General features: G+C 50.9%; 1 protein-coding gene across 3 annotated transcripts in view; it reads left to right on the top strand.

Moving 5' to 3' along the window:
• Positions 1-7,986: 7,986 nt before the first annotated feature.
• Positions 7,987-26,398, top strand: part of P2RY2 (purinergic receptor P2Y2) — a 37,580-nt gene continuing 19,168 nt past the window's right edge. For 2 of the 3 annotated variants that reach the window (XM_073334735.1, XM_073334718.1), the window contains exon 1: positions 7,987-8,260. The gene's annotated coding sequence lies outside the window, so the exon portion shown is untranslated. Of the gene's footprint in view, positions 8,261-15,570; positions 15,881-26,398 lie in introns of all 3 variants that reach the window. The other variant, XM_073334728.1, reaches the window with a different exon arrangement.

Genomic DNA, 26,398 nt, shown 5'->3' with positions numbered 1-26,398 from the left:
GACTCTCTCATGGCCACACAGAAAGTCAGTGGCAGGGCCAGCAATAGAGCAGGTCTTCTGACTCTTAGTCTTGCATGTTAACCACTAACTCGTCCTTCCTCATTTATTGTGCCTGAAAAGCTGTGACCCGATGCCTTGCTTTTCCTACTAAAACAACAGATTGCATAAGAAATGGGAAACAAGCATCTCTCTTGGCTTGGACAATCATCATTGATTCATCCAACAAAACATAGCAAATGCCAAAGTAGCACACCCTATCATCATCATCATCATGTTCCCATTACGCCTCTGGCATTTAGGGCAGTGACGAAGCTCCTCCACTCCTGTCTGTTTCTGGCTAGTCTTTCAATGGTTCCTCAGCTGTGCCCCAGGTTTTTCAGCTCGGCTTCCACAGCTCTGTGCCATGTTGTTTTTGGGCAGCTTCGTTTTTGCTTGCCTTCAGGTATCCATCTTATTGCTACTCTGGTGATGGAATCAGTTTCCATCCGAAGCACATGGCCAATCCATCTCCAACACCTGCTGGCAATGATAGTGCTCATATCTTCTTGGCTGCACTGTGTCAATAAATCTTGGTTTGAGATTGTTCTGGGCCAAAAGATATGGAGGATTTTTCTGAGGCAGGTTGTATGGAATGAAGACAATTTGGACACGTCATACTTTCCCATTCCCCAGCATTCTGCACTATAAAGTAAGGTTGCAGCTCTGATAAATCTTGAGTTAGGTTTTGGTGTTGTATTTTGATGATTTCCAGACGGTATTTAAGCTCCTGAAGGTGTTTCTGGCTTTACTGACTTTGTTCCGGATGTCCTGGCTTGTTCCACTGGCCTGTCTGATGGTGCTGCCCAAGTATGTGAATGTTTCTACACTGATGAGAACATAATCCTCTATCCGTACTGGTGATGGTGAGGCAACATTAAAGGTCATGAGATCTGTCTTATTGTGGTTGATTTTCAGTCCAATTTGCTGGCTGAATGCGTTGAGTCGAGTTGTTTTTTCTTGTATATGGTGTTGGGTATGTGATAGGAGAGTGAGATCATCTGTGAAGTCCAGGTCTTCAAGGGATGAGAAGGGTGTCTGTGTTGATACCAAGATCTTCTTCTGCCTCCTGGATGTTTGCTTCCTCTTTAGATGGTTCCCTGTTTAGCAATTCTTTGAAATGCTCTGTGCAGGGCATTTCTTGTTCTTTTTCTGTTGTTAGTAGGTGGCCTTGTTTGTCCCTGATGAAAGTGTTGTTGGTGTCTGCCGTTTACCATTGTTAAGCCACGTCATTTTGTAGACAGTTCCTTGTTCACCACGAGCAGCTGCATCCTCTGCTTGTGTTGCCAGATTATCATGCCCTGTGCACCCTGGATAATAACTTCTTCACTAGCTGCCACTATTGGCTTTTGAATAATTGATCACAACACTCAGAGTATCTCAACTATTTATTTCTTCCATGTAATTACCGTAGCTGCGCCCCTTAATGGTGCTAAAAGTTAGAGCGGCAAAGGACTCTTTGCTGCTTTTACAGATCCAGACTAACACGGCTCTGATACTAAAAGTTAGAGGGAGTCAAAATAAAATTAGATCCAGATGTAAAGTAGCACTGAGGGGTTGACTTACACCCACAAAAAAACAGATGGGAAATATAAAGGGAAGGCTAAAAAATCAGATCTGACACTCCAGCTTTCATTCCTGCTCTTGAACTAACAAATGGTGCCTTGATTTTGTGAATTTCCATGGCTTAGCTGCTCTGAGCAGGCTAATTTATACTAGGTAATTAACCCAGGGCTGACATGGACTGCAAACCATCCGCACTCTGTCGGAAATGAGGTAATTGTCATTATAAAGCTATCTGGTGACTTAGAGTAGATGTGGCAGCTGTCACATTGGGGTTTAGAACCAGGGAACTCCAGGACTAAAAAAGCACAAGCTGCTACAGTTTGAGCTAAAGAATCAACCTCCCTGATAAAGTGGCTGGAACAGACTCACTTCCTCAGTGGATTGGGCACAGAGGCGCTCTCCAGTGCGTTACATTCACCTGCACAGAGGAATAAGAGCCCCCACTGACGCAGGCTTTCTGGAGCTTGGGTCCAGGTGCACAGTAGTAAACTGAGCTGTGCACCTGCCTCCTCCCTCTCTGGCGGTGGGGCAGGGAGTATGCAGGTGTGGTTTCATTTCCCCATTGTCTAGCTAGCAGGGAATTACCACCTTGCTGGAGCATGGGGGTGGAGCAGGGAGGGAACTGCTCCGGGGGCGTGGTGTAGCGAGGCACGACTCCTTGTGGCCTTAGGACACAATCCAGCCCAAAGCTGGAACAAAGCCATATTCAAGCCCGTTATCCATACTGTGGTGGATACACAGGAGCTGGATGTGCCAGGCCCGTCGTTTTTGGGTTTCGTTTGGTTGTTCCCCATTTCCCAGGAATCGATCAGTGTTAATTCCAAGGGCGAAAACTAGTAAAAAGCGAAGGGCAGCGGGCAGGGAGCTGAGAGGTGCCCCGTACTCACGGGACGTGGGGGGCCAGGGGAGCCCATGCTCGCTGATGTAGCAGTTGAGGAACCCTTCCACCCTCTGTTGCTGCAGTATTTGTGGCTGTCCGTCTCGCTGCCCCACGGCTGCACTGCACCGGCTGGGACTCTGCAAAGAGGGAGCGAGTCTCAGCTCGCACAAAATTCAGGTGGAAAAAAAAAAAAAAACAGTCAAACCCAAATACTGGTATTTTCAAAACCCGGGGATTTTTCAGAGAAAATCAGAACAACCCAAAAGCAAAGGGCCTGAGAGATGTGGTACAAAAGCCCAGCTAAACCAGGCAGATGCCCTGCCACCTGGTAAACCTTCTAGTGTACGTCAGCCTTTATTTACATCGAGTGTTGGAGCCACATTGTTCCAGGATCTTAGACAGAGAAGGTGAGGGAGGTGATATCTGCTATTGGACCAACTTCTGCTTCGAGCTTACACAGAACTCGACTTCAGGTTGTCTCTCTTATTTAAAAAGCTCTCTTATATTTTGTACTATTTAAATCTAACCTGCTGTGATTGACTTTCCTGTGACCGGATTGGTATTTCTATAATGCACACTTCAGATGTGCCCGGCTGTTGCTGCTTTTATCGGTAGGTTCCATACATAGTTAAGAAGTGTAATGGTCATTCTCGGTCCAGTAACAATTCCCAGCGCTATCTGTCCTAGTGTCTCAGAGCATAAGCTAAAAGAAAAGGAGGACTTGTGGCACCTTAGAGACTAACCAATTTATTTGAGCATAAGCTTTCGTGAGCTACAGCTCACTTCATCAGATGCATCACGAAAGCTTATGCTCAAATAAATTGGTTAGTCTCTAAGGTGCCACAAGTCCTCCTTTTCTTTTTGCGAATACAGACTAACACGGCTGTTACTCTGAAACAGAGCATAAGCTGATGACCAGATGTGGTCTGGAAGAAGTCTCCCCCATGGTATAATAATGAGCAATTAGATACATTATGGAGGTTTTATGTTTTTCTCTGAAGCAACTGATATTGGTCACTGTGAGAGACAGGACACTGCTCTAAATGGACATTGCTCTGCACCAGGAAGGCAATCTCATGTTCCTGCACTGTCACTGGGGACTAGACTGAAAAGCTCCAGGAACCATACTGTAGAGAACACCCCTCCCTTAGCAGGGAGATGGACCTACCAGATCCTTTTCATCTGTCATGTCTGTGACTCTATTACTCAAGGTCGACAAGGCAAAACAAGCAAACAAACAAAAAATGCATCCAAAACATTTAAAAAAATGTCTCTTCCCCCGTTACTAAAAAAACCTAAAATGACACCTGTCCTCTGCGAAACACCTAGGCCCAGGTCCTCACAGGGAATAAAGTACCTATGGCCTGGTCTACATTAAAAACAGAGAGGCACCTAGCTATGTCGCTAAGGGGTGTGAAAAATCCACCCCTCTGAGTGGTGTAGTTAAACCGACCTAACCTCCGGTGTAGACAGCGCTAGGTCTATGGAAGAATTCTTCTGCTGGCCTAGCTACCCCCTCTCGGGGAGGTCAGGGGCGGCGAGTTGTATGGGCCCATGGCGCCTGTGCTCCACCAATAGGAGAGCATGGGGGCCCGGCTCCACCAAAGTTCGGGGCCGGGTCTCTCCCCCGGCCCCGCCTGCCGCCCCCAGGCAATTTAAAAGGGCCCAGCGCCCCCGCCGCCACCACCAGCAGCTTCCTGCCTGCCCGTCCACTCCTGGAAGTGGCTGTCAGGTCCCTGCTGCCCCAGGTGGGGGTGTCTCCATGCGCTGTCCCCGCCCCAAGCACCAACTCTGCCAGCTGTGGCCAATGGGAGCTGCGGGGGTGGCACCTGCGGGCAGCGGCACACGGAGACCCCTGTAGCCCCCTGCCTAGGAGCTGCTGCCAGAGGGGGGTGCGGGTTGCTTTTGGGAGCCACCTGAGGTAAGCACTGCACCCCTCACCCTCACCCTCTCCCACACCCCAACCCCCAGTCCCAGCCCAGAGCCTGCACCCCGCACCCAAACTCCCTCCCAGAGCCCACCCTCTCACCCCATCCTGCAGCCCAGACCCCACACCCTGCACCCAAATTCCCTCCCAGAGCCTATCCCCTGCACCCCAACCTTTAGCCCCAGCCCAAAACCCGCCCCCTGCACCCAAACTCCTTCCCAGAGCCTGCCCCTGCACCCCCCCGCACCCAAATCCCCAGCCCAGAGCCCACCCCACACACCCAAACGCCCTCCCAGAGCCCACCCCCTACACCCTCTCCTGCACCCCAACCCCCGTCACAGCCCAGAACCTGCCCCCTCCCCTGCACCCAAACTCCCTCCCAGAGCCTGCCCCCTGCACCTCCTCCCTCACCCCTGCCCCAGCCCAGAGCCCATACCCTGCAACCAAATGCCCTCCCAGAGCCCACCCCCTGCACCGCCTGCTGCACCCCAACCCCAGCCCAGAGCCCGCCCCTGCACCCAAACTCCCTCCCGGAGCCTGTCCCTGCACCCCCTCCTGCACCCCACCCCCTGCCCCAACCCAGGGCCTGCACCCCAGACCCAAGCTCCCTCCCAGAGCCTTAGGCAGGTGTCGGGGGTGGGGACAGGACTTGGATCCGTTCTGGGCTCTACTAAAAATTATACAAACCTGCCGCCTGTGCGGGAGGTGGATTAACTACGGCGATGGGAGAACCCCTTATATCGGCGTAGGGGGTGTCCACACTGAAGCGCTGCAGCCGTGGGGCTGAAGCCTTTCAAGTGCAGCCAAGCTGTAACTCGCATTGATTTCAGCGGGAGTTAGCCACCAAAATACCGTTGAGGATCTGGGCCAGAGCTCCTCAGTGGAATGGTGCCACAATCAGATAACAAGGAATTTATTTGGTATGAAAACACACATTAGCTTAGGATCCCAGAGGGAAAAAAATAACCTCAACTCCACCTCCCCAAATACACCCAAACCACCACTGCTATACTGAATGTCTAGGCAGCCGTTTAAAAATCTCATGGGTGTTTTTTACAGCCTGCTGTTCACAAGTAACAGCTGAGGTGACTAAAAATAGAAGAGAATAGAGGAAACATTTTTCTGTGTTTCCATGTGTTTGCTTTGTTCACCTGACAGGACTTTGGGTATGATCATCTCCATTGTTCTGCCTCCTTAGTCAGTTAGGGCTTGTCTACATGGCTAGTTAGTGCATGGCAAGACGGGGTGTGAATGTACACCACGCTAGCCTGCAACTCACAAACTAGCCATGGTGGACCTTGCTCCTGCCTGCTAGAAGTCCCCCAGCGCTCTCTGATGGCCTCCCATCAAAAGGCACTGCAGAACTTTTAGGGTACGTCTACACTGCAATAAAAAAGCCACAGCACCAAATGTCAGTGCCTGGGTCAGTTGACTCAGGCTTGCCGGGCTAAAAATGGCAGTGTAGAAGTTTGGACTCAAGGTGGAGCTTGGGCTTTGACACCCTTCCCATTTGTGAGGTTTCAGACCCTGCGCTCCAGCCCAAGCCTAAATATCCACACTGCAATTTTTAGCCCCCCAGCATGAGTCCTGTGAGCCCAGGTCAGCTGACCTGAGCCAGCCGTCGGTCTTTTATTGTGGTGTAGCAGGATCCAGGCAAGCTAGTGTGCCGTATATTCACATCTCACCTTGCCACACGCTAACGAACCATGTAGTCAAGCCCTTAATCAGTTTCCCCCTTGTTTGTGGGGGTCTTTCAGGTAGCAACAGGGAGGGGAGGAAAATATTTTTAAAAGTAGGAAAATGGGATTGCAAAACCTCAGAAATTGTCTTAGGAATTCCAGGCTAGGTGTAGAAACTGAAACGTCTTTGACCTCTTTCTTTCTTTCTTTCAGTTGACCACCATGGATTTCAAGTTCGCAGAGTCCCTTTAAGGTTGAAAGTGCAATTTTGGTGTTTGAATTGATTGACCGTGCAAAGAACACTGGAGTTATAAGCTAAGTGAAGGCATTATAACCCCCCCGCTTGCTATGTAAGTCATGGCAAATGTCTTCCCCCATAGTAGCGATATGGCACAAATCTTTTAAACTAGGTCTCCGAGCTCCCACACAGATTATGTCTCACACTCGCGTGCTGCTTGTATAATGTCATCCTTGCCAGTCCAGTTTGGTCTGGTCAGCTGAGGTTGTCCATCTGGTTCAGTAGCATTTATACCTGTTTGTTCTCAATAAGGACTGGGACCAAAACCCCAATTCTGAGTACCCCTGATCTGAGTATTAGTAGCCACAGCCGTTCAAATATTGCAAGCCTTCCCCCCCCCCCAAATCATGATATTGGCTTACAAGAATCACAGGGTTTCTACAAATAATTGTTGAGTTCTTTTTATTTGCCTTATAGGTTTTGAACCTCCCTTTGCTTTAAACAAAAGCAAAGATTCTTGTGAAACAGCATGACTCCAGAAGCTGGGTCTTTAAGAAAAGCACCAAATATCATGAGATTCATGATAAAAAGCATGAGCGCTGGCAACATGGTAAGTATTGCATACATGCAAGAGTGGGACAGAGTGAAAAATGGGTTTTTCAGTTGAAGAGGTTGAACCGAAAAATCCAGATAATTCCAGTTCAATTGAAAGCAATTTTTTTCCTGAAAGTTTTCATTTTAAAAAAAATCATTTTGAGTCAACTAGAAATGAATTTCTTTTCAAGGGTTCTTTTCAAATGGCTGTTTTGGGAGTATTTTCCCCCTTTTTGGGTGTTTTTTTTTTAACCTGGCCAAATGTCAATTTTGAAACCCCATTCAGAATTGTAAAGTCAGAACAGCCACTTTGGTATAGAACGTTGACTCTTTTGAATTTTTTTTCCCCAACCAATACCTTCTGCTGAATTTAACCTGAATTCGACATATAGCTTTCGGGACTCAGAAAATGCTTTTATCAGTTAAAAACCTATTCAATGAAAAAAATTCATCCTGCTCTCTGCATGAACGTGGTTCAAAATCATAGCCCGATTCTGGATTTCACAGATCTGTATAATCCAACCCCCTAGATCCAAACACTGACACTCTTTGCAGTCAGAATTTTAGTTTGCAGGATCTGCATTTTGCAAATGAACTGGGGAAGCATCGGAAGAGCCAAGAAATCCTGGGTGTTCTAAATCTGGATCCAGAATGGGTGTCTGGAGCCCCGGAAGAGCCAAGAAATCCTGGGTGTTCTAAATCTGGATCCAGAATGGGTGTCTGGAGCCCCGGAAGAGCCAAGAAATCCTGGGTGTTCTAAATCTGGATCCAGAATGGGTGTCTGGAGCCCCTTTCCCATCTGGTTCTGACTCCATTTTGCCCAGGGAAAGCACTCCAGAAAAAAGTCCGCTAGGATTTGTTTGGTTTGCTGGCTTGCTTTATTACATCTTCCCATCATTCCCCTGCTAGGTCAGTTCAAACTAGAGCAACACTCGTCTTTGCTCTGACAGCTGGGAACCGGTTTGATTCCCATACTTATTAGAGTAAGACTAGTGTGGGCTGGCTGGAGATGGCATCACTCTGATTGTATGACATTCTTCTGCACCAGCACGCCTCCTCTGCTCGCCAGTAGGCTTGCAAGAGCTGTGAAAGCAGTAAGAGTTCTCCCTTCCCAAGCAAAGGATGAGCTTGCCTCGACAGGCAGGCACTCGTAGAAGCTGCTGCTGCTCCCTGTGTGTAGGCTCTCACAAATCAGGAAGGAGGGGAAAGTGACAGAGAAACAATAACACCAAAAACTCCTCCAAAACAGCTGATGATGAAAGTGACCAGGAAGAAAGCAACTTGAAGGCAGCAGCGGGAGGAGGACAACGATTTTCCAAGAAACCTGGAACAGCAAATCTGTGAGTGTGTGACTGTAATGCGGTAATCTGTACTTTCTCTTTCTTCCCCTTCCCCTATTCACAAACGCACAAGGGGGCACAAAACCAAGTTACATGTAGTTCCCTGAGAGGGGTGGGTGTATGCAGCACTGTTACCAGTAACTGCTGTCCCCTTGAGCTCCAGGATTTATCTTTGGTTTGGAGAGAAAAACTAAACATTGAAGGGATTGTGCTGCCTGAACATTGGACCCTGCTTCTGTGTGTGTGTGTGTGGGTCGGTGGGTGGGTGTGCACGCGTGCACACGCTCTAATGCTAATCACAGGGTGTAACTTGTTGCTGATTGTCTCTGGGTTGTTGCTGTCCTAACCTGGATCCCTTTCTAAAAATAGGATCTAGCAGAACAGAGGCCAGCTTCGGTCCTTCTCCACCCACTCACTGCTGTTGTGGGTCCTTGTTGTTTATGAAGGGGAGTGAAAACTGAGTGACATGGTCAGCCAGGGGCTGCGTCCAACTGCCCTGCCTTGACTGAATGAGGTTTCCAAGTTCAGGAATCATAGAATCTCAGGGTTGGAAGGGACCTCCAACCCCCTGCTCAAAGCAGGACCAATCCCCAACTAAATCATCCCAGCCAGGGCTTTGTCAAGCCTGACCTTAAAAACCTCTAAAGAAGGAGATTCCACCACCTCCCTAGGTAACCCATTCCAGTGCTTAATGAGGAGTGAGGTTTTAAAGCCCTCACTGACATGCACCCAGCCAAACAGAAAGACACACTTGAAAAACTCCCCTTTCATATCAACCTACAGCCAGAAAGGTCCCCCCCCAACTCACTGTAAGGGCAGGTTGGCAGCTCTGGGCAGAGTGACTGCAAAGATGACCTCACCTCGCTTGGTAACTGGATACTGTGCATCGGGCTATTTATTGCCGTTGCTCTGCTGTCACGATCCATTGTCAGAAACAAGTTGGAGACCAAACGAGGGAGAGACTGACAGGGTGTGGAGTGAAGCACTGGGCGCTGCTCAGAGCAGCGGGAAGGGGCTGGCTTGCCTGTTGATATTGTGATTGGCTGTAAATATTTAGCAGGTTTCAAAGCAGTGGCAGGTGCCGCTCAGCCATGCCAGTGTAAACCAGGAGGCGCAGCCCTGAAATCGGTGTCTGACTCCAGATTGACGCCAGTGTAAATGAGAGGAGAGTGGCTCAGTGAGGCTGTAGTTCTCTGCTGCTCTGTCCTCACACTTCCTGACCTGCTTCCCCCACCAGAAAAGAAAATAATAATAAAAATAAACACCGGGTTTGCTTATCAGTTTCATTTCCTCTGCTCCTCAGCTGCCAGTTTAACCCCTGAACTCTGACAGGAGTGAAAGGTAAAGGCAGAAAAATGGTGGCAGCTGGAGTGGGAAATGCAGGGGGGAGGTGCCAGAGCAGTGGAGCTGGGGGAATGGGAGCAGAGAGGAGGACTGGGGCAGTAGGTGAGTGAACAGCCAGGTGTGTGAGCAGCTACAGCCGTTTGGCTGGTCTGGGTGGGAGATCTGTTCCTGCTTTCCCCTGAGACAGCAGGAGGAAGCTGGAACAGGATAAGGGGCAAGAACGCAGACCTGTTTGTTGCCTCCACCTATGGCATCTTGTCATGAACCAGGACTATAAGCTTTTCAGGGCAGGGACAGTCTACACCATGTTCGTGCAGCACCTAGCACGTCCCTTTGATCTGCAAGCAGCTCTCAGTGTCCCAGTGAAGAGAAGGCCCCTAGGTACCCGAGACCTACTCAGCTCAGTAAACAGGTAGTGGGAGGACAAAGAGTATGTAACGACTTCCCTCTTGGCTGTTACCAGGATGAACCTAGACCCTTCAGCTGAAAGTGAAGAGCATAAACTGCTGCAGATGGAGCTAAAGAGCTGACCCTCTGAACCAGCCGCTGCAGTAGGCTTGTAGCCTCTGGCCATCAGGCACATAGAAAAACACATAACTAGAGGTGGGCAAAAGAATTTCGATGCATGTTTCCCTGTCGAAGCTGAAATGTTTTGTAGAAATGTATTTGTTGGGAAGGTTTCTGGGGTCCAGGATGTAATTGAGAGAGAGAGGCCACCCCAGAGTATCCTGGTTTGGGGGCAGGGGAGAGAAGGAAAGGCGACGGAGACGGCCAGAAGAGCCTAGTGGTAGGGCACTTACATGGGATGCGAGACCCAGGTTCAAGTCCTTGCTCTCTCCTGTGAATCAGGCAGAGGAGGGTGAAACAGGCAGGGCTCTGTCCCTGCGTAGTTATTGCTGCTGCTGCCCAGTGCCAGAGCGCACCCCCCCCCAGGGTGCCAGTAGCATCCCAGTGTGCCACAACTTGGTGCATCAAGAGGTAGGCTGGTGGGTGCTGCAAATATCCTAGGTGCAGAGGCTTAGACAATCACAGTTCAAAGGGAGCAATAAGGGGTCTGGTTTGGCCCCTGGGGGAAGTCAACGTGACTGTCAGGGCCAGGAGAAATGGAAGCTCCCTAAAAGCATGGGGGGGGGAGGGCAATGGCACCCAAACTGTGGCCTGGCCCCCCACCCCCAGCTGCCCCTTCTCTGAGCCCCTCTCCTCGTGCCATCCCTTCCCCCAGAGATCCTGCTCCCGTAGTGCCTCTTCCCCCCCAGACACCACCCCCCACTCACTCTTCTCCACCTCTTCCCCCTCCTCACTCATCCTTGCGGCCAATACTAAGTGGGAGGGCTATCCCTGCCCCCCCCCCACCCCGTTCCAGCACCCTGGTCAGGGCTCTCCAGGATCATGGTCTGCGTGCCCTCTCTCGTCTAGTCTCTAGTCAAGCAAATAGGCACTTGCAGGTTTCCAGGCCAGCCTCACCTTCGGGCTTGTCTTCACTGCAAGTGTTAGCACGAGCTAGTACACTCGAGTTACTGCATCAGAGCTAGCCCCGCTCGAGTGAGAGCGGCCACACTGCCAACCAGCCCTGGAGCTGCACAGCGGTAAGGCTGGGCCAGCTGCTGCCTCTCCACTGCCTTACTAGCTTGAGTATCAGCATCCCTCGAGCCTCAGCTCCTTCCCCACTGCCCGCTGCCAGCCTAGCTCGTGGGAGTTTAAAGCACCATTTAACTCAAGCTAGGGATTTGTGTATGTGGCCGGGTGTTGAGTTAGGGGTAACGCTCCAGTTCTGACGTGAGCTAACTGTGTGGTGAAGACACAGCCTTAGGTGAGTGTCTCTCACGGGGGTCCTGCCACAGGGTGCGCTACTCACCGCTCCGTGGCACCTCCTGCTGGCGGCTCTGGGGATTAGCTCTTTCAGCCTGACGCCCTCCTCTTGCGGTTCCTCGGCCCATCGTCTCACTCTGTCACCCCCTCTCTGGCTCCTCGGGAGCTGCGGCGCCTCATCCTCATGGCTGAGCCCTCCGGCCACGTCACAAGAGTCCTGCCCTTCCCAGCTGTTACCACAGTCTTCCCGTGATCCCAGGCGGCCCTTACATCCACTGCCCTGGCCGAGCTGCTCCCTCAGTGGCTTGAACAAAGAGACCCAGACAGTCTTGAAGTTCACAGCCCAGATTGTGCCACTCATTCAGGGGCTGCTAGGGGAACCCCAGCCTGCCCTCAACTCTTGGCTCCATCCCGGGACCCTGTCTCCAGCAGCCAAGGTCTGTGTTAGCCCGAAGCTTCCTGCTGCTCCCCTGGACTGTTTCCTACCTTGCCTATCCCAGGCTTGCATCCTCTGCCCTTCTAGCCAAACCCCTCTTGCCTGGCTCCGCTAGACAGACCCTTCCTCTTGGGGCCAAAGCTTCTTCTCTCCCTTGTCCCAGGGAGAATGACTGCAGCCCTCTTCTCTACAGCCCCTTCCTGCTACCAGCTCCTGGGCTTTATAAATGCCCCCCACCTGTTCCTGCACAGGTGAGCGCTCCTCTCAGTCTAAATATCCCCCAGCTTGCAGCCTGATAGGTTAATTGGCCCACCCGGCCTATGTTAACCCCATCACAGGCCCCTCCACACTGGCTGCTCCCCAGTCACTGCTGCTCCCCATAAGACCCACCCAGACCTGCTCCCAGCTGTAACATTTAGCAGCCCCTGCTCTGCATACAGCTCCAGGGGGCTTTCTCTGCAGCTCCTGGCTCACCATGCACCTGCTGCTTCCCAGCAGAGTTCAGCCCTTCCCGGATCAAGACCCTTCCTGGTAGCTGGTCAGGAGAAAGGGAATTGTGGTGGGGAGCGTGCTGATGGGAGTTGCAGTCCCCTGCTTAGCAGATCCATCACAGTTGCTCCTTATCCTGCTTTTGGTCTACACTTGGCTATTCTCAGGTGTCTCTCCCATTCTCGGGCTTTTTCGCAAAAGAAAATCAAAAGTCCTCGTTTTCATTCCACACTCACAGACTCCTGTTTGGTCAAACTCTCAATTATCCAAATGACTCGGTGTCACCAACGGGGTTACGGCTAAATGGGATCCTACGTTAGCCCACAGAACGTCTGCTAGTTCATTATGAAATAACAGTGGAGCTAAAGCACCGGTCTTAAAAGAAATGACCAAAGTGCCTGGTGTAATGCACAAGGCTCGCATTGCTTGTCTTAAATGGTTTTGTCACTCACCTATTCATTCACAACATTCAGTCATTCAAATGGGGCTTCCCGGCGTCAGTGGGGATTGGCAATGTATTTTTATTAATAATCACCTGCGCGCAACTATATTAAAAGCCACACACCATTAGAACTTTTAGCCTACTTTCTTTCCCTGGGGTGACTCGGCGGATGTACTGGGTCTTGCACTCTTCAACCTTTTTGCAATTTTACACCACTATAGTGTCGTCGGTTTCAGCTGAGTTAATTTTAATTTACCAGCGTAAACGAGATCAGAGCGAGGCCCATCATCTCTAACCAGGCTAATCGGTCATTTAGTTTGCTGTTGATCAGGGACAAGCAATGACACAGGTTTTCTTAACTGGAACTTCTGGGTAAGCTACAAGAGTTAGTGAATGCAGCGTTGATGGTGTTCCATGTTTGCAGGGGCAGCTTTTTTGTCTAAGTATCTTATTTCCCTTTCTGCTCCAACCTTCTGTCCGCTTGATTACAAAATGACTTTGGCAATCTGCCATTTCCTCTGTGTTCAGAGGGAGCAATAAATCTCAGCCCAGCTCTGAACAAACCCCCACATATAATTACTCAATAACATTCCAGAGGTGATATATTTTGTGGCATGAAAAATCATCCACACTCTAAAATGTTCAGGGATTTCACTTTTCACTTCAACTAATAAAGCTGATGGATCCTTCTTCCTCCTTTATGTACACACAGAAATCTTTGTCCTCCTTTCTCCTAAGTTCATCAGTAAACATTCCAGTTAAATGAAGCATATGTCAGCAACTGAAGGGCGAAAGCTTTGTAAATGAATCTTCTGGAGTCCTGGAATTATTCCACATCTCCTTTCCAGGCGAAAGGGCTAATGTACAGCACGTGTTTATAGAAAACTGGAGAAGTAAGGTACTTAAGTATGTTAACTATTCCATCAGTGATTTATTTCTTCCTGGCCATACAGAGGAGGAGATTTTCTCTGGATAGTAACACAAGTGTAAAAAAAAAAAAATAGGTCTAGCTGATCACTAATGTTGCCACATTTTTGTAGTCAAGTCCCTTCTTAATGTTCACATCTCCCATGATGCCCACAGGAAGTGTATCAATCCATCATTATTAGTGGATATTAATTAAAAAATAAAAATTGATCTATGTGAGATTCTAATCATCTTCCAACGAATACTACTTTATACCATGAGTTGTCCCCTGAAGTCAATGGAACTGACGCATGGTGCAACTAAATCAGGGTATCAGAATCTGGCCCTAAGATATTTCTGTGGCAACTGCTTCCATCGTGTCTAAGCACTCTTATCGGTCACTTTACCCCAGCTTCCCTGCTTCTAGCACATTGTGAGGTCCGTAGACCAGGGACCATCTTCCTGATGGGCTCTCTACAGCACAGTGTTGAAGTGTCACGGGCACAAATTATGCTTGTACCTTTTTTGGCATACGAAGAAAGAGGTCTCAAAGGACATTTTAAAAGTTTTTCCCCCATCTTAATGTTATTTTTACAAGAGATGGTTGAAAAATGGTGTGTGTGTGTGGAGAGGGGGGCGGGTCACAAAAATTACAAAGCGTCTTCAATTTTTTACAAATATTTCAACCGGTTCTATTCCGTGTGCAAAGGCAAGTCTGGTTGGGGCAGAGAACTTTTTGGGAGTCCCACAGCATGTTCGCTGGGAGCTCATGGAATCAAAGGGCCGGGTGTATTGAATCTTTAACATAGTTGCCTTTTCTCCAAAATGTAAGCAGGCATTGCAGTTAAATAATGCCACATATATAAACAATTTAACATATTGACTACAAATCTCTCCCCCTCCCAGTTGCTCACATTTCATTCTCTTAACTTTTGTACAAAATTTCAAGCAGTCATCACAGAGTCTTCCAGGCAGACAAAAGCTGGATTTCTAATGTAAAAACCAAGCAGAATCCTGCCCTATTTACAAAGTCTTTCCAGCTTTCGCTATCTGTCACAAAGAAGCATAAAAGGTCACAAGCCCAATTTCTCCCCCTTTTATAAAGTTTGCAAGTCTTAAATGACACTGAACTTCCTAATACAATAGAATGGCTTGGTTTACAGGGAAGAGCTCTGCCACGCAAGCTGAAAAGGGAATTTTATTACGCAGGTAGCTGTGTGGGTGGGAAGTTCAGGAGTCATCACAGCAGCAGTGACAGAAGGTGAGATGTTATAGAATAAGTATTGCTCTGAACAAGTGAAAGAGGAGAGCTGATTGCATTGGTTCTGTGTTGAGTCAGTCTGAGAACCTGCTATGTTGTGAGTTTCCAAGACTCATATCTTCCAACTAAATTAAAATAAACCAGATTAAGGCCACTTTGATTCTGCATGAGAGCGTCCGCGCAAGGGCCGAATGCACTTTAACTACTCCACTTTAAATTCATACCTTCCTTTTGTGATTTCAGATTAACTCTCCTTAGCGTCCCTGCGTAGACAAGCCCCAGGAGTCATGCTGTCTGGTTCAGGAATTAGAATGAAAGGAGGAAATGATGCCTGGGGATTGCCCCTCTGTAGAAGCCCAGGTAGCACAGATCTGGCTCTGTGTGCCCATCGCACAGCCTTTGATGTAAGGGGCTAATTAGTCCCCAGTGTGATACTGATTCACGTGGTGCGGACACCTGACTGCAGTTCAGCAATGCCCAGGCACCTGCAGGGTTGCAGCCTCTCTCTGGAAGCATATCTGCAGCTGCCCCTGTTCTTCCAGCCCACTGTGATTTCTGTGCTGCAGTCACCCCTGGAGTATTTATGGGGGTGCTTTAGGGTTATTTTACCAATCGCTTTTCAGATTTACCCGCTGATGAACGAGGGAAGAGGTGCAAAGTGAGGGACGGTTCCCCTCCCCCTCCCAAGACTTAGTGTCTTTGGGATCCAGTAAGAACAGGTGTCCGGAGAGCCCCAGAATCTGCCTGCCCAGACCAGTGGAGACTGAGTCAGCTCCTCTCCCTTTCTGGAGTAACAGGAGAAGATAAACACTGCTTGGGAGAGGAAGGAAGAGGACGACCTGGCATTCTGCTGTCATGGCCTGGCTCCACTGATCGGTCCAACCACGCTATTTAAGCCAGAAGGAGGCACAGAAAGTTTGTCCGAGCAACAAGGTGATTTCCTGTTCTTGCTGAGCCTGCTTCGGACCCTGCTTGTGCCTGCCTGCTGACCCTAACCCTGTTCCTGCTTCCTGTTCCACTCCTGGCTCCTGCCTCGCCCCTGCCTTCGCTCCTGTTCCCACCATGGTCCTCTCCCTTCCAGTTCCTGCCAGATGCCTTGCCCACTGGTTACCAGTTCCAACCATGGGCTCTGACTTCTGATCCTGACTCAGGCTCGACCCCTGGCTCTGGCATCTGCCATCTGACCTCAGCTTCGATTCCTGGTTCTGACTCTGGCTTGACCCCTGGCTCTGGTAACTGGCTGTTGATTCTGATACTGACCCTTGGCTTCATTCCCCAGCCTGGATGCCTGCTCCGCCCACTAGACCTGACTCCTGCTCTGAGTACTAGGTCAGACTGCTTACATCCCGCTCCGTAACAGCAGGGAGGTATCTCCGGGAACTAGTTCAGGCTCCTTGATTCAGTCCTGGCCTGGCCCTGGCATGGGAGCAGCCATGAAGCTGCTCCGACTTACATCAGTGGAGAGCTGATGTGACAGAGCCCTGCTTTGGCCCCCGCTTCTGCCTCCAGCTCACTCCCAATAACCTCCCATCTCTTGCCACGCTCTGGGTGCAGGCGCTGGCAGAGCCACCTCCCCCATCGAGGAGCTCCTCTCCAAACAGGGAACTCTCTGCTGGCTGTTGCTGCTCAGCATCCGAATGGCCCAAAGAGGATGGGGTGGAGCGGAGAATCCATCTCCCAGGTGCTCGCTGCAATGCCAGGAGACTCCTCTAGTGTCATAGACCCGGTGTAGAGTCCCCTACGCCACTCTTCACCCGCTAACGCCACCACAGGGGACATGGGGAGAGGAAAGGACATAGGGCCAGGGCGCCCCTGCACTGCCCCAATCCCTGGCTGTGATTCGAGGATTCCTCAAGCTGCTGTAACGCACCTTGGGCACCAGCTCCGGACACAGCAGCCCCAGGCTCAGGCGAGCTTCTAAGCCCACCCCCGTCCCTACGTGTCACAGCCGGAGCTCCAGCCTAAGCTGCCACTGCAAAGTGCTGTCTACCCAACTGTCTGTACAGCGCTAGGGCGAGCCGTGCTGACCCGTCTGCCGACCTGGGCTGGGAGGCTCGCCTCCGCGGGCCGCGTGTGGAGGCTCACCTCCGCGGGCCGCATACGCCTCAGCCCCTCCAGCACAGCCTGTGCTGTGCACAGTTTGGCCTGACTCCAGGCCCTGCGCAGGAATCCTGTGTGTATTTTTCCACACCGTCATCATTGCTGTTAGTTCAAGGACATTTGCAGAAAAGAATAGGCAGGGTCCTGCCAATGCTTGGACTGCGTTTTCCCTACAGTAAATAAGTGCCTTTGCGCTCTCTGCTCCTAATTAACCAAGCGAGATATGAAAATGCTGGATGTTGGAGCAGCCCAACTCTCTGGGTGAAGGTCTGGGGCACTTGAAGTGTGCTCTTAATGCATGGTTTCAGCTGTAATTCAACTCAGGCAGTCTCCGGAGACCTGACCAGTGCTTAAAGCCGTTCTCGCTCTAAAGAAAAGTCCACTGCAGTTAAAGGGAGGGGGGGGTGATTCCCCTCCAGTTTAAATGAAGCCAGCATAAAGCCCATACAGTGCATCAATTTAAAATCTGTAATGTAAAGCCCCTGGAAAGTGCATTTACGTTTGGCTGGAAGCATCCAGCCACAAATGCACCCGTTGTCTTTGTTGCGAGAAGAGAGCTTCCAGGCCGCTGAGTGCAGGTCAGGTCAATGTCGGGAAGGGTTTGTTTTAGGTGAGACTCTTGTGCTTTCCAGCTCATTCAGCTGGGTCAGTTCTCTGAGCTGTACACAAAGGCCACGACCACGGGTTACGAATACATTTCAAGTGCCACAGACTTTGACCCACAGTTTCCCTGCTCCAATATTTTCACCCCTTGTCTCGTTGATTACGACCAGAAGGTCACTCATTCACTGTAGTAGAGTCAGTGATAAAACGGAATTCACTAATATATATAATGGAGCCAGGCCAGAGCTGCACTCTTCAGACCCTGCACTGAGCACATCCGAAGTCCAGGGGGTGTTTGGATTGAGGGTTCTGGTTCAGTCCATTGCAGGCCAGCTAGGCAGTTGGGCTTTGCATCAGAACATTCCCCAACTCTAAGGTATTTATTATATCACAATAGCACCTAGAGGCCCCCACATAGTAGTGGTCAAGACAGAGAAAGGGCAGGTGGGGAAATTGAGGCACAGCGAGGTGACATGATTTGCCTAAGGTTGCACATCAGAGGTGAGACTAGCTCCCACTCTCCTGACTCTCACGCTAGCACCCCATCCCCCAGACTCCTGTTTATACTCCCCCATTTGCTCTGGGCCTGTCTCTAGTGCACAACCTGGCAGCCTTTCACCTCTCAAAATGTTGGTGAGCTTTGGGACCAAACACTCTCCCTGCTCTCAGTGGAGGGGTTTGCAGGGCTGCAGGTCCAGTTTTGCACCTGGAGTTGCAGTTACTTTGTTAGACCCTTCAAGCTCTTTGCCAGTTCCCCCCCCCCCCAGCCCCCCAGTCACAGAGCAGGTCTCGTGTGTGTGTCCTGGACCAGCACTGCCTGCTGTCTGACAGAAACCCATGGGCACGCTGAGGTCATTCCACTCCTGAAATGAAGGGGGAGTGTCTGGCACCGCTTGAAAGACGCTTGGCTGGAAGGAGTGTTATTCCGTGGTCTGTGTGAAAGGAGCTGATGGTCTCCTTCCAGTCCGTAGCCAGCAGCTGCCCACATCACACAAACCGTCCCTACAATTGGCACTAGCTGGCCCCCTTGCAGGCAGCGTCAGCAAAGAAGCTGAGCGTTGAAGAGAGCTACGGAGACTCAGCAACCCTTTCGGTCCTGTTGTTATTTCGAGTGCCCGGGGCAAATGGTGCTTGACAGGAGGCGAGATGGGCCAACACTGAACAGCTCGGTGGGTCGGAGAAATGTAGGGACAGTCGGACACAATACAAAGCTCATTGCTTAGGGTGGTCCCACAGGACAGGAGAAAGCACACTGGCTGGAGTGGTAGGCCCGGCTGCCCTGTGCTGGCCCTGTTCTGTGGAGGAACTCAGGGTTTTATTCTCCAGGGCTGTCAATCCAGCATCACCGGAGCTTTATCCAGGCAGGTATCTGCACTCAGACATCACCCAAGCATTAGGGGTTGCTCCATTGTGCCTCGGGCCAGGAGGTCATGGTTTGTAGATCATCTGCTTTATGCTGCTTGGTTGGGTTTCTTGTGGCGCTTGCTGCGATGGCCACATTGTCCCTGCCACGCCTGCTCCCTCCTTCCCTTTAACACGTAGTCCTGCCATGAGTGCGGGGCACTGGACTAGATGACCTCTTGAGGTCCCTTCCAATCCTACGATTCTATGATTCCCGCAGATGCTGAAGGAGCTCCAGACTGGGTCTGTGCCTGGAGGAGACCAATTCCCTGTCCACCAGCTCCTGAGCTGGGAAGGGAGGGCCCCATAGATAGGTCCTTACCCCAACTTCCCTACAGCATGGGGGTAGGTCTCTTCCCTACCCAAGCCAGCTGCTTCACTCCTGTGGAACTGAGCATGGGAGGAAATAGCCGTCTGCTGCTGCCCCCAAGCATCTCCTGACTTCATGGCACATCCCCAGCCCCGATTCTCCAAGGCACCCCGGGAGCAGTGGGAAAGTTCTTTTAAGCAGTAGAGAGGGTTGAGGCGTTTCACTAGCGGTGGGACTTGGACACCTCAGCTCACTTATAACACACACCGTCCCCAGGGGCACCATTTCAGATTTTGGTAGGCTACCTAGGCACCTGAAAATTCAATTTTTTTGGCAGATAAGTTAGCAATTAGCTGACAGGAGCACCGTGTCTCATTCCTATACAAAAGAAAGAAAAGTAAATAAATATGGGACCCTCTCATCTCTAATACTAACATGTTCGGACATCTTGTGGCAAGTCATTTAAGGGACCCTGGTTAGGTTTAAAATTTTAATGTATATTCTTACTTTATTCCTTGTTACTAATTCTGTGGAGAGAGAGACCCTGTCAGGACTCCTGGGTTCTATCCCAGTTCTGGGAGAGGAGTGGGGTGTAGTGGGCTACAGTGGGGGGCAAATACATCTGGGTTATGTATAAGAACATCAGAACGGCCAGACTGGGTCAGACCAATGGTCAATCTAGCCCAGTATCCTGTCTTCCGACAGCGGCCAGCGCCAGGTGCTTCAGAGAAAATGAATAGAACAAGCGATAATCGAGTGATTCATCCTGTTGCCCATTCCCAGCTTCTGGCAAACAGATGCTAGGGACACTTCAGAGCATGGGGTTGCACCCCTGCCCATCCTGGCTAATAGCCATTGATGGACCTACCCTCCCTGAACTTATCTAGTTCTTTTTTGAACCCTGTTATAGTTTTGGCCTTCACAGCATCCCCTGGCAATGAGTTCCACATGTTGACTGTGAAGAAATACTTTCTTTTGTTTGTTGTAAATCTATTGCTTATTAATTTCATTGGGTGAGCCCTAGTTCTTGTGTTACGTGAAGGAGTAAATAACACTTCCTTATTCCTTATTCAGAGTAACAACACGGCTGTTACTCTGAAACTTCCTTATTCAATTTTTTCACTCCAGTCATGATTTTATAGACCCCCTAGTATATCCCCCCTTAGTCATCTCTTTACCAAGCTGAAAAGTCCCAGTCTTATTAATCTCTCCTCATATGGAAGCCGTTCCATACCCCTAATAATTTTTGTTGCCCTTTCCAGAACCTTTTCCAATTCCAATATATCTTTTTTGAGATGGGGTGACCACATCTGCAGGCAGTATTCAAGCTGTGGGCCTACCATGGATTTATATAGAGGCGATATGATATTTTCTGTCTTATTATCTATTTCTTTCCTCATGATGCCCAACATTCTGTTCGCTTTTTTGACGGCCACTGCACATTGAGTGGATGTTTTCAGAGAACTCTCCACAGTGACTCCAAGATCTCTCTCTTGAGAGGTAACAGCTAATTTAGACCCCATCATTTTGCATGTATAGTTGGGATTATATTATGCCATGTGTATTACTCTGCATTTATCAACATTGAATTTCATCTGCCATTTTGTTGCCCAGTCACCCAGTTTTGTGAGATTCTTTTGTAGCTCTTCGCAGTCAGCTTTAGACTTAACTATCTTGAGAAGTTTTGTACCATCTGCAAATTTTGCCACCTCACTGTTTTCCTCTTTTTCCAGACCCTTTATGTTGAATAGGACTGGGCCCAGTACAGACCCCGGGGGACACCACTATTTACCTCTCTCCAGTCTGAAAACTGACCATTTATTCCTACCCTTTGTTTCCTATATTTTACCTGGAGCACCTGGCAGTGCTTTCAGGAACATCTAACTATCCTTAATTTAATTTAATGACAAGCCTTTTGTTATCTTAATTACCCTGCCTGTGTTTATAAACAAACTCCCTGCCCCCAAGGGCAGAAGCTGGGAGCAGCCCAGAAATCATCACATTTCACACTCAGAGTGTGCTGCTGTTAAGAGCTCCATCTTGGGCTCCAACAGACCTTCAGTATGAAATTTGGGAGGGGCCTCCTGTGTCACCCCTGAGTGCCCAGCAATGGGTGTGCTCTAGATACACCAACAACACTAATGTGGGGACCACCAGAGGCCACAGACAGCCACGCTGAGCCCCCAGTGCAGGGCCAATATCCTGCTGGACATTCCACTGCTAGGGTTGCCAACTTGCTAATTACACAAAACCAAATGCCCTTTCCCTGCCGCCTTCCCCGCCCGATGCCCTGCCCCTGATCCACCCCTTCTCCAACGTCCTGCTCCCACTCACTCCATCTCCTCTCTCTCCATCGCTCTCTCCCCCACCCTCACTCACTTTCACCGGGCAGGGTCAAGGAGTTGGGGTGCAGGAACGGGTGCGGGGTGTGGGCTCTGGGAGGGAGTTTGGGTGTGGGAGAGGGCTCAGGGGTGGAGCAGGGAGTTGGGTGCAGGCTCTGGGAGGGAACAAGGGTGCAGAAGGGGGTTCTGTCCTGGGGCAGGGGGTTGGGGTGCGGGAGTGGGTTTGGAATATAGGCTCTGGCCAGGCAGCTCTTACCTCAGGTGGCTCCCAGTCCATGGCACAGTGGGGCTAAGGCAGGCTCCCTGCCTGCCCTGGCTCCACACGGATCCCGGAAGCAGCCAGCATGTCCAGCTCCTAGGCGGAGGGGCCAGGGAGCTCTGCATGCTGCCTGCCCCTGCAAGCACCACCCCCGTAGCTCCCATTGGCCACAGTTTCCAGCCAATGGGAGCTCCAGAGCTGGCTCTCAGGGCAGGGGCAGCATGCGGAGCCCCCATGGGCACCCCTGTGCCTAGGAGCTGGACCTGCTGGCTGCTTCCGGGAGACGCGCGGAGCCAGGGCAGGCAGGGAGCTTGCCTTAGCCCCACTGTACCGCTGACCGGACTTTTAGCGGCCCAGTCAGCAGTGCTGACTGGGCCGCCGGGGTTCCTTTTCAATCAGGCGTTCCCGTTGAAAACCAGACACCTGGCAACCTCACCCACTGTGCAGAGCTCTGTGGTGACCCAGTCTCCTCTGTGAGACCATCTTGCACAAGTGAAAGGAAACTCATGCTCCTCTCATGGGGCTTCCCCAGCGTGAGGGTGGGATGGGGTTTGCCCTTTGTCGGCCAATCAGTGGGTCCAGCCCCCCACAACCTGGGGATTCCTCCAGATGGAGACCCTGTGTCTCTGCTGTGCTACCAGGGGCCTCCCCAGTTGCTTCTGCCCTTGGAACCTCCCCTCAGGAGTTTTCTACACTGCACCAGGAGAGAGCAGGAGTTAGTGGGGCTTGTTAGGGCCTGAGCTTGCTCCATGGAGTCCATGCAACAGCTCCTGCTGACGGCCGCAGGGGCAGGGCTTGATGTTTCCCCTTTGAGTTTTGCCCCCTCTGCCTGGGGAGGCAGAGGCAGCGATCTGGGGTTTCATGCTCCATCTTTCTCCCGTGACTCCTCACGCCGCCTTCTTCATGGAGGAGACCGGCAAACACTTTTAAACTCACATGAGCCACGACCCTACGTAAGGCCTTGAGAAACACTGGGCCAGACTCACAGAACAAGGCTCGAGCGCTAAGCAAAGCCCAGCGTGATGCGTGTGGCGCGGTGCCTTTCCAAACCTGACTGAAGCCTTTTCTCGAGTGGCCGGCTGTGTTCAAAACCACAGCCCACCAGCACACCCACGCGCAGCCCATTAGATTAACATCGCCATTTGATGAGTCGCTCGGAAATGCTTGTGTTTGTTTCCTTGTTCCTTTCCCTACAGTCGCGCTGAAAAGGTCATGTTCACTACGGCTACGTCTCCGGTAGAGAGCTCACAGTGGCACAGCTTGCAGCTGCACCTCTGTAAGATGTCTCATGTAGCCGCTCTGTGCCGACAGGAGAGAGCGCTCCCGTCACGTGGTAGTGTAGACGTGGCCAACGACTTGGCACAACCTGAGCTCCTCCAGGGCATTTGAGCCAGAGCCCCGCCGGTAAAAACCAGGGCTGCTGCACCTAGGGCAGTCACTGCTCCAGGAATAATTTTCACCCTTGTTCCGAAACAGCCCCAATCTGGTCACCTTCTGGACACATTCCAAACTCAGCCTTGTCCCTAGGCATGTGGAAGTGGGGCTGGGATTGTGACTGTAGTGGTGTGGAATTGCCCCCAGGTGAGGGGCATTTGTGGTGGGTTATTTTAAATTGTCACTTCTAGGATGCGTTAGAAAAGTGCCTAAAATGTCTGGATGAGCACCCTCTGTCTGCTACTGTAGTGTCCAGCCCTTCCCAGTCACTAATGTATCGATTCTCACAGCACTCCTGTGAGGTGGGGCAGCTCCCATTTTACTGCTGGGGAAATGAGGTAGAGAGGACAGGTGATTTGCCCAAGGTTACACAGAAAGTCTGTGGCAGAGCAAGGAATTGAGCCCAGGTCTCCAGCTGGTGCTCTACTGACTGGGCCATACTTCGTCTCGTTATAGCATTTCTACATATGCGAATAAATTATAAACATATGATCCCTTCTTATAGCGCAAAGCACTTCTTTTATTATTCGTTATTACTACAGACTATGAATTGTAACGGGTGGCACTGATGTAGCATCTTTCTTCCAAGCGTTTGCTCCTTGAGGCAGGGATTTAGTTGAGGATTGGTCCTGCTTTGAGCAGGGGGTTGGACTAGATACCTTCTGAGATCCCTTCCAACCTGATATTCTATGATTCTATGAACACGTCTACCTCTGGTTTTGCACAGCGTCGGGCATATTGGTGCCCCCCTGCTGATTGGGATCTTTGGGTGCTATGGTAATATAAATATCCAATCAGAGAATCTTCCAAATGCCGATTGTCCTTGCCACATTCCCCTGAGAAGGGTAAACTGAGGCACAGAGCGGTGAAATTGATTGCCCCAAACTTATGTGAGCTGTTGAAATGCAGCCACCTCTGGGGGTGGGGATGGCGGATATTTAAGGGCACGCAGCCACCGTGTACACAATTTTAGAACAGGTCATGAACAAAGAATACCGTAGCCAACCAGCTCTGAGCACAGCATTTTAAAATACAGTAATTTGCCATGATATGCCCGGGGGGCGGGGGGGTCTCATCTAAAACTACCAGTGGCCTTTCTGCAGGTGGCAGGGTGGGGAAGGGCAGGGGAAGGGGGTTGGAGCACAGAGCATAGGCGCTTTGGTAGAGTGCTCTCCTTTGTTTGCTATGCTTTGTCTCCAAGAGCAGGTCGGCTTCCACTAAATAGTCTGCAAAGCCACGAGCAACGCCTTCCTCCCACGTGCTGGATGCCACCCAGGCCCGGTGCTTTGCAGGTGCTTGCACGGGAGGAGCCTTAGCAGCCGGGTCTGGCTTATTTCAAAGGCGCTTCCTTGGCCAGAGGTGAGGTCTGAGCACAGGACTATCACCCAGGGGCTCCTGCATGTTCTAATTTCAGACCCCTGCTCCATGACGGGGCTGAGCTCCACTGGCTCATCCCACATCCTGATTGCCTGAACCCCCACACTGTGCGGGGAGCCCCTGCAGAGCTGGGCTGCATGGGGTGCAGAATGCACTGCCCAGATATTGCCCCCTCCCTCCCCTCAGCAGAACTGTACCTGTTCCACCACCTCCAGGCTCCCCATGTGCAGGGGGCAAGATTTGCTCCGTGGGCAAGTGCAATCCAGCGCATACTAGGGAATAAGAGGGCAGGGCTTTGGCAGGCAGTGGGGGGGAGGGGGAACTGAGCGGGAGAGCAACAAAGAAAGAGCCAGATTCCTCTCTCCTCCTCCCCCATGCCTGTGAGATCACTGGACCGACAAAGGCCTCTGTCCAGTTCTGGGAGTGGGGTGTTTCATGCACTCTGGCCACTGAAGTCAGTGGAAAAATATCCATCGACTTCAATGAGCTTCAGGCCCAGGGCCAGGGTCCGACACCTTTGCTCACGCTGAGTAGCATCTCGCTATGCCGTTAGTCCCAACGAAACAAAGGGGGCTGTTTGCAGAGGGGGGGGAGGGACTAGCAAAGCTGCGTCCAGCACACATTAAGCTCAGCACCAATGGTGCACGGGCTCCCCCCGCCCCGCACCGCTGCTTGGCCTTGGGGGCACTCTTGCTCAAAAGCAGCCCACAAGCCAGCTGCTGCCAGAGACTTGTCTCACCCCTCTCATTAGAGTCTGCTGGGTTTGTTTGTATTGTACGGAGCCAGAGGGGAGTGGTAGTTCCCCCCACCCACAGAGCAGGGAGTGGAAAGGGCTGGCGGGTCAGCTCCACAGTGCCACTTATTCCTTTGCCTCTGTCAGAGGAACGTGTCTCTCTGTGACTCACCCCAGCTGATGGTTCTGTGCATGCAAATGCAAGTGAACTGCGTTGGGCCCTGCAAGCATCTATAGAGGTGCAGAGCAATGGCGATAGCCAATTGTTGGGGAGAAAGACGGAGCAGCTGGGAAAATTGCAAGGCTCTCCGAGTAGGATCTGATTGGTCTATTGGAGAAGACAGTTAGGCACCCTAGCATAAGAGAGATGAGAAGGGACCTGAAAATAGCCAGAGGTAGGGAGGCTGTTCCTGTTAATGAAGCCACTGCAGACATTGAGCTACTGCCCCACCCTCTCACCTGTAGAGGGGCCCGGTGGGGTCAGAAAGAAAAGGGACAATGAGTGTAAGAAACTGGCCCCAGGAGGTCACATAAATAGTGGGGTTTGTGGTGGGTGAATATGTCCATGGAGGGTCATGGAGATGAGATCACATGGAGAGTGGGGGAGGTTGATAAGTCCATGGAGACTCCTGGAGATGAGGGGGGTTTCTGAAATGGACAGGAAGAAAATGAAGGTTTCCCCATGACAAAGGCAATGAGGTGCTCCTTCCGGGTACATGGGAGAAAGTGAGTCATTGAACAATTCAGACAATTATTATTATAAAGTATTCACACGTATGCTAGATACTTCACAGGAGACACATGAGAGACAGGTGCTTGCCCTGAATAGCTCAGAATTGAAGTGCTGGACTTGCCAAGAGGGAACATACCTCGGGGAAGGAGATGGCTGGGA

This window comes from Lepidochelys kempii, chromosome 1 (genome assembly GCF_965140265.1).
Source record: "Lepidochelys kempii isolate rLepKem1 chromosome 1, rLepKem1.hap2, whole genome shotgun sequence".
In the NCBI taxonomy this organism is placed as follows: domain Eukaryota; kingdom Metazoa; phylum Chordata; order Testudines; family Cheloniidae; genus Lepidochelys; species Lepidochelys kempii.
This window is presented reverse-complemented; position numbering and strand designations above follow the sequence as displayed.